The 12,838-nt window shown below is 40.3% G+C and overlaps 1 protein-coding gene across 4 annotated transcripts in view; it reads right to left on the reverse strand.

Moving 5' to 3' along the window:
• gab1 (GRB2-associated binding protein 1) overlaps positions 1–12,838 on the reverse strand; it is a 64,694-nt gene that overhangs the window by 39,129 nt on the left and 12,727 nt on the right. The gene's annotated exons all lie outside the window — the stretch shown is intronic.

A 12,838-nucleotide genomic window follows, 5' to 3' on the forward strand; every position in this document is an offset into this window, starting at 1 on the left:
TTATCAGCATTATTCTGATGGTAAGAGGTGAAACTAACTCATGTTCATCTACGGTGTCAAAAGGATTTTTAATTTTTACAAGATGATTATAGTCCTATGATTTTCAAAAAACTCTCATGCTGCAACAGATTGTGGGAAAATTCATCTGGACATGGAGGCTGTGAACCAGACCATCTCAATGGGAAAATCTTCTCAAGATATGATTACATGAAACAATTATAAATCATAATGTTGACTTGTTTAACAACCACATTGAAAGGTAATGGGGTTTGGCACAGCCGCTGGTGTAGCAATGCGAGCCAGCACCAGCCTCTGTAGAAGCTACAAGGCCAAACAAGTTAGCTCCACACAAAAAAAACACAGAGCAGTTGTTTTATGCAGCTGGGAATATGCTATGGAGGTAACACTTGTGCATTCTTGCTTTGCTAGAAATAAACTGGCAAACTGACATCTGCTGTGTAATGTAAAGACAGTGTGCATGTGTTTTTGTGTGGGATAAAAATAGCCTGGTTTTTGCCCAGTTCTGTCAACACTATCTGATATTACCAAAGGTTTCAAAGTCAGAAAGTGAGCGCAATTTTTCTAAACAACAACTTTGAGCAGCTGTGTCTACATAAAGAGCTCCTTCTGAGACTGTGGCATACATCTGCATGCTTGCATCCTATATGCACGCTCATCAACAGTGTATTGATCCATAAGAGCACCTTTGATCAAAACAAGCCACTTCTCTCCCTTCATCATCTGCACAATCCCTTGCTCGCTCCCCTCAATTTACCATCCCACGGTCGCTCCCCTTTCATGTGCAGCTGTGAAATTCTCACCCAGCCAGGCGCCATCTGACCCAAGCCCTAACAATCTACGGTAACTGTCCAAAGAACACAGACCTTGGTAGTCATACTGCTATCTTTGCAAACAGCGCACACAAAGACCAACATTCACATCAAAGTCTGTCTGAAAGGCAAACAGGTGTTCTTAATTTATGGACTTTTACAGGTGACCTAATAACAAGGCAATGTCATGATTTTTCTAACTATTTTACATCACAAACCAAATATTCTGGCAGAGATGAGGAGCCACATCCAACCTGTCATTAGGTCTAGCACTCAGAGACTCCAGAATAATTAACCAAAGTTTAAACTGTTATCAAACTTAAGCTTTTTCCAATAAACTTTGACAGAAATAAAAACATCTGCAGAGAAAAAAGAGCTGCTTACCGAAGGTTTTAGAAGGTATTGTGTTCTCTGAGGCTTTGTTGGAGAGGTATTCTCATTAACCAAAGTCCTATTACATACAGCCCAGGATCACGCTACTGCTTACTCCAATGTCTTGCAAAGGCAAATGTCTAATTGTTGTCGTAGCTGCACTAACTCTTTCTCGTAGGGCGGGGACAGGAACTCTCAGTCAAGTAATCATTCCATATCATTCATGGAGTATCCACTGACAGAGGGAGGGAAAGAACAAGACAGAGTGAGTGAGAGGGAGAAGGTGGGGAAGATGTAGCAGATGAGAGCATGACGAAGTGAAGGAGTGATCGGTAGTACCGTGGCTCTTGTTTATTTGCAGAAAACAGGGATGATTCAATCAATTTTCTACCAGCCACATTTGACATCTGTCACCTCCAATAGCAATAACGCCCCTGAGGAGCTGAACAGCTACCCCCTGGCCTCACTACACAGCTTTCAGACAGGTTAGGTTCAGACTTAAACTGTGCTCAAACTCGCAGGGTAAAGCATTAACTCGCAGGGAGCAGGTTTAAACATTAACACAGCCTCACATCATGTATGACTGAGGGAGCACAGAAGCGTCAGTAGTTACGCATAATGTAGGAAACTGTTCAGCAGTCGCCTTTTCATCAGAACTAAACCAACTACCTCTTGCTGTGTTTTCCAGGAAACATGGGGGCTTTGTGAAACACAGAAAATGAGAGAAAAAACACACACAAGGCAAAATAACATCCCTTAGTGGAAGTTTCCACTTTGTTAGCGCTTTTTATCTTCCTGGTCATCTGTTCCCAACACACACTCTGTGCAAAAAGATTTCCTGTTTTGCCTCCTTTTGTCACTGTGGTTGTGTTTGGAGGTCAGTCGGGAGCTAACTTTAGAAACTCCTCTATATTAGCATTTACCTAAAGCTGCAACTTCTTATGTCTCTTCAGGTGTCCAGAAAACTAGGGATTGGGTTCAGACCCCAAAAACAAAGTAGACAATGATAGTCTGTCCTTTCTTTGGACACTCCAAACTCACTAAAGGGAGTCCAACACATACTTTTACCATCTATGCTTAGAGTGGACAAAGAAGAGAGGAAATCACATTTGCACTGTGAAAACTAACCAAATAACCAAAGTTGATGATTTGCTCACATTATATACCGGTATGCAAGTTTTTGCAGAAAGTTTGACCTGTCTTGGAGGAAGTAGTAATCCCTATTTGATGTTATTTGTGAATAAGAGACTGATCATTTTGGTCTTTTATACAACGCAACCTACTGCATACACACAATATACATGCAGCTGCATTATTCTAACTCCACTTAATTCAACAATCAAACATGTCCCTTGTTTGCAGCCATCCTCCAGCATACAAAGAATAAAATGAGCAACAATATAACTAGCACAATCACAAATTTTGAAAGAAACTGTATCCTATGTGCTACCTGCTAGTCATCATTTGTGGGCAAACTGCAGACATTGGTAAACTGTGGGAATCATTGTCTACTATTGTAATAGTTACGCTTTTTAAAAATGCTGATTAGTGCAACAGCTAATTATGTAGCACTTAAATGGCTATTTAAGAGCTGCAGACAAGCTGTTAAAAGGCTTTGGATGTCCTGACAAGACATAATAAACAAAATGCCACACTGTCAAGTGCAGTTACAATAACCAATACAATATATGGACACAACAATCCAGCACTGAGCCTGCTGCTGACCATAAAAACAAAGTGACACCTGATTGCAGAACAAAGGCTTGCAGAGAAGACAATGTAATCATGTTCGCAAAATGAACTTTGCGCTTCCAGGCTGCTGTGGCCTCAAGTATTCTAATTGAAATTCAATAGCAAACAAAGTTAAAGTTCTCCTCACACGAGAGCTGTCACTGCACTCATGTTGGCCATTTCTTAACTTGGACAAGCCTTTTGCTTGTCTTTATAGGATTTAATACAGTTACAGAACACTTACGGTCATTCGTATACTTCATTGTAACCATTTGGTTGAAGGCTGTTATTCTGCAATCACAGATAACACATCAATTCTCTTCACAACTCGATGCCCCAAACAACACCACAATTAAGGTAGCATTCAGGTTATGCAAGAGTCATCAAATTTCCACCCACTTCCCGTCTTCCATGTTTTTGGTGCGTGATCGTGCCAAACAAACATCTCCATACTCATGTTGAAGAACAATCGTGTTACAGTGAAATCCATCTCTAACCTTCTGCTAAAAGTAACAAGGTAACACTATTTGTAAAATGCTGACAACAACCATATTCAAATGATCAAAAGAATAACTAAACGCTAAATGACAAGCTTTGCGATTATTACATATTATGCAATTCATGGCTCTTTACCTGGTTCGGAAGAGTCCAAGCTTTGCACAGATAAAAACGAGAAACATTGCAAGAGAAGCGCGGTAAGCAAGCTGCTGACCAGCCGCTGTTGTCGAATGAGTCTGGCCACTTTCCTGCCTACCCTGCTGACTTCCCTCCCCTCCTCTTTACTCCGTAAAGTCTGCAACACCCTGCTCCAATAACCCCTGACCCGCAGGAAGTAGACACAATGGACTGAAAATAACACACCACCTCCCCTGGCAACAACTGCCCACCCCAACCCCCATTACACACCGCCTCTACACTACAGTACACCTACAACACGCTGGCCCAAGATAGGTGGGTAGGACCAAAAATATCAGCCACTATTCAACAAGCTGTGCCCACATGCTACAGTGCACCATCCCACTTTGAATTCCTGGCGTGGCTTTTGAGTCACTCCTGCACATGCACGAGTCAGATCCATCTATGTTATTATAAATATGGACCTTCTGAGATATTTTTGCATTCAGTGTTTCAATAAGAGCCTGCAGTGGAACAGCCTTGCAGCTCTCTGTGAAGCAAAGGGTTTCACACTACAGCAGGCTGTGGGTTGAGCGGCAGACTCATGACGGTCCCACTGCTTCCTGTAGGGGGACCACTGCATGGTGAGATGGATGACTTTTCTCATGGTCAGGCCTGAAAAGCATCTGTGGGTGAGTGGGTGGGCGTGTGTGTGTGTGCTTATGTGTGAGTGTTTGGCTTATTGGTTAAGTGAGGCCATGTTCAGATATATTTGCATTAAATAAATTATCATACACCAATGAAGCACAAAATTCTAATTCATATATTTTAAAGCTTTTTGATTGATTACAAGTCAATAAGATGTTTTAAGAAGCTAGATAATAGGTGCCTTGTTTATGCTGTTAGTCCACTCTGTGTGTGTCTAACCCAATCCCCATCCATGCAGTGAGCAGCAGCAGTCTAATCCAATCAGTACAATGAAAATTATTCCAAATTACATTTAGTGGCCGGTGAGAGGTTGCCTTAGACATGATCTAATTAGCCCCTCTCTTGCTGGAGTCCATCCACTAGGAAATGGATTGAGATGCCATACATAGAGATAAGGAAATGGACTCTGATATGCACTTCTGTGTTGCAGGTGGTGTTGCATTCAAAACAGTGCCACCTGGTTACTCATACCCCTTTTCCACCTAAATTATCAAGTGTATGTGGGGGTTTTTAACACGGGAAAACCTGTTTGAATTGGCGATACAATGCTTTCCCATTGCAATTTTTTTTCCTATTGCATTACGTTCGACATCATAGCCATGCCACAAAACAGGTTACTACTTACGTATTCAGTCACTCTCTCAAACCTGGTGTCGAGTAAATTTTTAATGATGTTTTAGAACTGCTTGCACAGAGATGAACGGATTTCTTTGCATCACTGCATTGTGCCAACAAAAGGGCAAAAATTAGTGGGTCCAACCAGGTGTCAAATTCCCATCACTGTCGACTGAAGCTGGAGCCAATAAATAATTTATATTAACTTTATGTACAAAAATAGATATGTTCATTTCAAACATTTCACACTTCATTGCCCACATACTTCCATGGATCCTTTATGTTGGCATAGAAACATAGATGTCACTGGGGGGCAGAGTCAAAAGTTTCTAATGACAACAAACACGCTGATGGTGTAGGAGGTTGTAATAATGTACGTTTTAACAGAGGCAGCGTTGCAGACAGCTGTGGTCTGAGGCCATGAAATACATTAATACATGTGAACAGACAATGGTAAATGGTCCTGCATTTGTATAGCCCCTTTCTAGACATCTGACCACTCAAAGCGCTTTTTACACTACAAGTCACATTCCTCCATTCACACACACATTCATACACTGGTGGCTGAGGCTACCATACAAGGTGCCACCTGCTACTCAGTTTTTAACACACTCACACACCGATGGAAGAGCCATCAAGAGCAATTTGGGGTTCAGTATCTTGCTCAAGGATACTTCGACATGCAGACTGGAGAAGCCGGGGATCGAACTGCTGATCTTTTGATTGGTGGACGACCCGCACAAAAAATTTGCACAAATCCAGACAAAATGAAGGACAAATACTTGCTGTCCTTAGTGGGTGTAAGTGGGGTTTTTGTCCAGTGGGAAAGGGGCTTCAGCAACACAGGACATGAATCAAGATACAAGTACAATTCAGGCTCTGTTATTCCAGTCAATAAAAAATTGAAACTATCAAATTAATACTCGCAGTAGTGGGAATTAATAAACAGTGCCCTGATTTTTTGTGGTGTATTTCTTAGATCAGAAACACAACATGCTTACTCTAACTCCTTGCATTAACCATGTTTGGTGTCCTGTTCTACGAGCTGAGCTGCTGAGCATGCCCGGGCACGTAAGTTACAGACACACCTCCTTTCTCCGCCAGTCCCCTGAAACCGGCACACACCTCCACTCTCTGTTGTCACATTCACATGATACTGCTTCACTTTCAGCTGAAAGAGAATGTGCGTGGTGCGAACACATACCTCAGAGGTTGTGTGCTGCGTGTGTGTTCATGCGATCGCCGTGCAGTGATTCACATTTGGGGAAGAATGCGCATTTCATTTTAAGCCACCAATATAGGCGGGCGAAGGTAACAATGCAAAATATTTTTCCAACTAAGCTATTACGCAAACGGCCCCAAAACAATGTCAGCATTTTTAAAACATTTCCCTCTCTCTTTAGCTGTGGGTTGGCTTCTGTGGGTGTGTGCTCGCATGCCTGGAGATTTGTTCTAACAGCTTGCACTCATTCGCTCTCAACTCACCTGCACTCACCATCTCTTTCGCACACAGCTTCCCTCAACAGGTTTAATTTACTAACCTTTTCGATGTCTGAACAATTGCAATATTTAACTAATTCTGAAATGCCCAATGAACACATTTATACATTTGTGAATTTTAAGTTTAATGGCCAGCTAATGCATGAACTGTTGCCTGCAGAGAGGCCAAAAGGCAGGTTTTGAAACCACTGTTAACACCACATCCATAATCCATTACCTGCTCTGTCTACTTTAAAATGAACTGTCCTGACCCCTCCGACCAACCACCGCTCCCATCCAAAAAGCTTTCACCGCAGCATCCCTCGGTTTTTACATCAGAAAACCACACACATCATGATGAGAACTTCAGCAACACACACAGACTGGATTTTGCTGTGATGATGGTGATAAAAGAAAAAGATCTAACACTCTTACCAATTCATTTTTTGTATGTTTTGGGCCATTTCCCTCACATTTCCCTCAGCTAATAGCAAGACAAAATAACAGGCTGCAGAGTCACAGAAACAGAGCCCTCTTTGAGCCACTCTAATGTGAATTACAGTGCATTGCTCCATGTGCAACAGTCCCTACAGTTATACGAGGACATTTCTTTCTATATAAATTATATCAATCTGACTAACAATTCCCACCCAATTATGATAAATAAAATTATTATATGCGGTGTCCCATTTGCAGTTTTGAAAGTGACACAGCAGGATAAATGCTTCTGATATATACAATATATTTAATCTGTCATACAGCTGAAATAGACACAGATACTATGAGTGCTTGGTATCATTATTCCTTTACTATATACTCTGCTGAAGCATCACTTTTATCAGAATATAGGCCATCTTCTCAACGCCCCATTTACCATGTGATGAAATTGTATGGTACCTTTTTAAAGTGTGTCTTGTTTGTCTATTTTTTCTGTATTTAATAAGTATGGCTTCCAGTTGTATCCCTCGCAGTACTACAAATAAACTACAATACCCAAGAGGTGGAGCTTCAACCATGTGGGATGTGCACAGGTGTGTTGCAAACTGACAGTGATTAAAATGGGATTGGTTACTTTTACCTGCCTGCACATTGTTGAGTCGTGTGTGTCTGATGAAGGTCTGATACACTGAAAGCTTGGAATAAAGTGACACACTGCATAAATGTAATTGCACAGGAATCTCATCAATCAGTTTGGACTCATTAGTCGGGTTTCCATGCAACTGTGGAGCAAATTTTAGTTGAATTTTCAGAAAATTCACAGAAGAAAATGTGATTTAATGCACTTTTCCCTACACTACTGTACTGTGAACACTGGCATTTGGTTGGTTCATCACGATAAGCAGTAGCTGGTGCTAATTTTGGTTCACTTTATCAGTGCAGACGAAGAGGACGCAACGAGATGACGTAATTAAAAGAGTGCCAGTCAAACGCCAAACAAAGGAAAAAAATGGATGCATATTAAATGACAGCATACTGGACAATGCAAATAAAGAGTTGTGTACACCTAATTTTACAGCTATGTGCTCTTGGTAGAGTTCTGGGAACAGCCCTGTGCTCATATATCAATGTGTTAAGCCACTGAGAGAGGATGAAGAGAGCTTGCAGAGGCCTGTGCAATGATGACACTTCATGACTGTATGTTATCATTTGCACTTAGTCACATTTAGCTTGTATTGATAAATCAACTTTTCCAGCTCCCCAAGCTGAAAAACTCCTTTGCGATATTTCAAGATTCTTCCTAATTTTCTTAGCATTTACTCTCAGGTTTTTTGAGATTTGGTGGATTTCAACAGATTAACTCAACAGATTACCATTGTTTTCATGGCTGGTGAGTAAACCCAATCTATCAGCCTCTTGTATATTTTACCAGATTGGGCTGGTGGTTGGAGCCAATTTCCAACCCTGATGGAGATGCAACTACAGATGCTTTCGGCACCTTTACCAAGATTGAGCCCGGTGTAGTTGTCCTGCATTATCAGAATATAGTCTAACTGCAGAATCAAATGGTAGAACATGAGTAACCACACATGATTACCTAAACTAAGAGGTTATAAAATCTGTACACATCAATCAAACAAAGCTGGCTCCCATGAGAAAAACAAACCGCTAAGAAAATGATGATGATGTTCAAAAGCTTTTTAGACAGACAGAGTGCTATGTTAACCTAAAGCTGCAATATTCAACTTAACTCAAGGGTTCGGTGCTGCAAAGAAAGACTGCGAAGTCTTAAAAAAAGGAATAATAACAGTGTATAGTTACATGAAAAACCTTCAGATGCTGAGCTAAGTATTAAGGATTTGTTTCCAAATGGTCCAGTTTATCCATAACAAGTTCTGTCCATGAGGTATTTTAATTCTGACTGGACTTTTAATCTGATTATTAGGGGAATAAAATACTCTGTATAAACCCTACTAATGACAAGGATTGCAAATAAACAGCAGCACTATACAAATCAGGTTCAAATAAGGTGTCAAGTCTTCATGACAGGAATAAAAATTCAGCTCGCACACATGAAAGATTACCAAGGCACAATCATGGCCAGGCAACATTTGCTCTATTACTTAAGTATCTTTCTCACTTTCTTGTAACTCATAGTTTTTGCTTCTCCAGCATGGTGAAAATGCACTCACATCGGCTTGTAGTAGTGGTAAGGGTAAAATCCAGGTCACCAATCAATATCTATTACCCTACAGAGTAGGAAACAACATTAAGCTCAGGACATGGAGAAATGGAGGTTGTGCATCCATTATGTGTTTAAACCCTCAGGTCCAGTTTTTGTTAATTTTGTAAACACATCAATAAAAGCCACAAAAAAGAAAAAGAAAGTACATCTCTTTCTTTTTCAGTGTTTTAAAAACTGTTTTTGCCCACTTCACAGGGGGGAGTCAAAGGGTTTTTCTCACATTGATGCATGCAAATAACAAAACAGATGATCTTATTGATTTCTTGTTCAAATGACACCAGCTGCTTCTGAAGGAACAAGTATCTGACTGTCTTCGTCTTGACTGCTCCTCTAATAAAGACACATACTGAAAGAAACAGTGTTACTCCTTGACTAATATGCTCACACCACAATTACTATGGCTGTTTTATATAACCAATGGGAACTTTTCTGAAAATGATTCCCAGACTCAATGTACTTAATTACCCATGTTCGTACAGTGCCCTATTCAATCTGCATACGAGGACAGTTTGTGAGTGCAGATGGCAGCCCACTCTCAGCCATGAGAACCAAAGCTGTACTAGAGATAAAGACCGGCTCATCTGACTTTAGGATATGTAACTCCTCAAAACGCACATTTATCACATTCCCACAGAATCTCCTTGTTGTTTGGTCTTTCGGTTTTAACACTGTTTCTCCCAGATAAGCAGGAGGTCAAAATGTTGCATGCTCTGCTCCACCACAACCTTGACACTTCTATCCACTGCATTCTTCCATTTGATTACCTGCTCTCTCTCTCTCTCTCTCTCTCTCTCCTCTGCTGTTTTCATCCTATCTGCCTTTGCTTCTCCTGCCCTCGCCAATCTGAGCTCTTGCTCTTGAGTCACATGCACTTGTCAAAGCAGCATCGTTAGAATTCAACACATTCCTTTGGCATGGCAGACTTGGTTCACATGATCACGCTGTTCCTTGACCGCTGACGAGAGGGGCTTAAACAATTCTCCTTTCAGCCCCTATTGGCCTGTGCACAGTCTAACAGCGCAGTCCAGCCAAATGTGTACATAACATATAAAAAAAACTGTCACAGCAAAACACAGATTGTGGCATAAATTACATTTAGAGCAAACACACTAAATCATATGCAAAACGATGTTCAGTTTTCAGAGCTGGTCAAAAAGATGATTCAAGATGTTTCTTATACATAAAATATTCAATGAAGTACTTCAACACCACTACAGAACAGCTATTTCAACTGTATGATTTAATAAGTTATGATATGCAACACAGATGTTGAAAAAGCTATAATTCATGAGGCAAAATTGTCCCTTAAAACCCAGCTAGATTGCAAGTGTTTCTGTTACACTGAACACCTGTGACTAAACCTGCTGATCATAAAAAGCTCATGTTAGAAATTCCCTTTGCAACTTTGCAGAACTGCACCAGGACATCACACCACAGAAGAACATTATTTACTGACCATGCAATTTATATTCTCTCTTGTATTTAACTATCTGCCTGACTGCCTGTAACCAAAGAACACAAGTAGATTTGGTGTATTTCCAAATTTTAATTAAAGTCAATTCATACAAATTACCAACCTTAAGTTCTGCTTGGAATTCAAAAAGCTTGCTGGTTATCCAAATGTCATGGACATAAGCTAAGACATAGATAGTCGAGGTATTCCACAGGTTTCTAAAACACACCAGCAATGAGCGTAAAAAAGAAGAGCAGAGTGCCAGGGAAAGTTCAGACAAATGCCAAGAAAGTAGGTGGACAAGGGGAGGAGGTCCTCGACAGTCTCAGCTTCCAATCAGGCTGGAAACGAATACTCTCTGAGAGCGGGGTCTGCTGCATCTCTGTCTCTCTCTCATTACGTGTGTGTGTGTGTGTGTGTGTGTGTACATGTGTGCAAGTTAAACCACGTCCTCTGGCTTGAGGCCAGGCCAAAGATATCAGACAGCACCATAGTAACTCTAATGCAATCAGGGACAGTGGCCACAACAGGACCAGTAGTGAACAGCCAAGTGCCATCCATCTTTTTCTGTCCATTACTGTTTCTTCTGAGAATTCCTACTCTAAAATGTACAATGAACTGATTTTAAAAAAAATGGCCTAGATGTTTGAAACATCAATAAAAAGCTAAATTAATGACAATTAGATACAGACTGTGTCTTTTTTATTGAGGGCCTGTCTGGGTCACAGTAACTTGGGAAATTACACAGGTCAGTAGCAATATTTCGCATCTGGTCTCCAGGCTGACACCCCAACACCCCCTCTGTCTAACTCAGCCTGTCCTCAGGCCGGGACAAACATGCACACATATTGGTGCACATAGAGCACAGAGCAAGGGAAGAGGGGCAAAAACTACCATGACAGCAGCAGGCTATATTAAGGGGCTGCAGACACAGCGGCTGGGGTCAGATCACACAGCACCACATAACTAGAGTGCCAGCTGTGTGTGTGTGTGTGTGTGGGGATGACAGGTGAACCTTTGGAGTTAAATGTGAGCAGATACAGCCGCACATTTTTCTACCTTCAAAAGCTGCCCTCGAAATTCATCACTGTAATCATCCAACATTTTCAAGCACTACACTTCTCCAGGGAACACAACAACAGATCCCTAGGACAGTCTCTTTTAAAAACTCAATTATCTGTTCAGTCGTTTGGTACCCTTCATCTTGCACCTGCTATTTCATTCTTTGGTGCACAACTAGTTTTGACACAGTGGAAAATTTCTTGTTTGCAACTCAGATATAGAAAATCAGATCTAAAAAGTAGCCTACCCCACAAAGAGGAAGCTTTTTACAGACCTAGGTCACAAGACATCTTACAGCAACAGCTTTCCTTTGACAGACTGACATAAACATCACGTTAGCCAGTGTTTTTCAAGTTGGTGTTGCAGAAGGCAGTCCCAGGTCTATTTGTGAGTAAGTACACTGAGAGCTACAACTCCTTGTATGTGTACACATACTTGGCTAATAAACGTGATTCATATTTAATATTTTTCCCAGTCCACGTTTTTTAGCCCTGAGGCAATTTTACACTGACAACAATGCGTCAAAATGAAACCTGCGATGACAAGTGTCACTGCTTAACAATTCAATTAGGCATCTAAATTTAGAAGTCAGTCAACAGTCACCAACTATATTGCAGATCAAATGATTGCTCAAGTCACATTTAAGCAAAAATGCCAAAACTTTAATAGGCTGCACGTTCTGTTTTGGTTCCAGATGTGACTACTTCCTGAGAAGAGCAAGAGTCCACCCTGCACTCTGAGAGACCGTGATCACTATTTTATTCATTTTATGTTATTATATTATGTTATGACTTATTATTTTATTTATTTTATTTTATTTTTCTTTATATTTTTTATTTTATTTTATTGTATCTTATTTTATTTTATTTTATATACTATTATCTAGGGCTGGGCAATAAGAAGAAAATCAAATATCAGGATAATTTTGACCAAATACTTTGATATGGATATTACGACAATATTGTAGGGTTGACTATTGGTCACAAAATACTTACACAATGAGATTTTTTTATTTTAAAAGAAATCAGTAATGTGGATATAATGACTAAGCGGGTATAGGAAAATAATAAAACAGCTAGAATAGTCTAGTAAGATCAGAAAATTACATCAATTTACTGCATTGTAGCCTTTAAAACCAGGAAAAGACACTGCTTAGGGTTCTAAAATATCCAAAATCTAGGACAATATTAAGTCTCATTTTTTGATATTGATTTATTGATATATTCAATCAATCAATCAATTTTATTTATAAAGCCCAATATCACAAATCACAATTTGCCTCACAGGGCT

Source organism: Epinephelus moara, chromosome 5, assembly GCF_006386435.1.
Source record: "Epinephelus moara isolate mb chromosome 5, YSFRI_EMoa_1.0, whole genome shotgun sequence".
Classification (NCBI taxonomy): Eukaryota; Metazoa; Chordata; class Actinopteri; order Perciformes; family Serranidae; genus Epinephelus; species Epinephelus moara.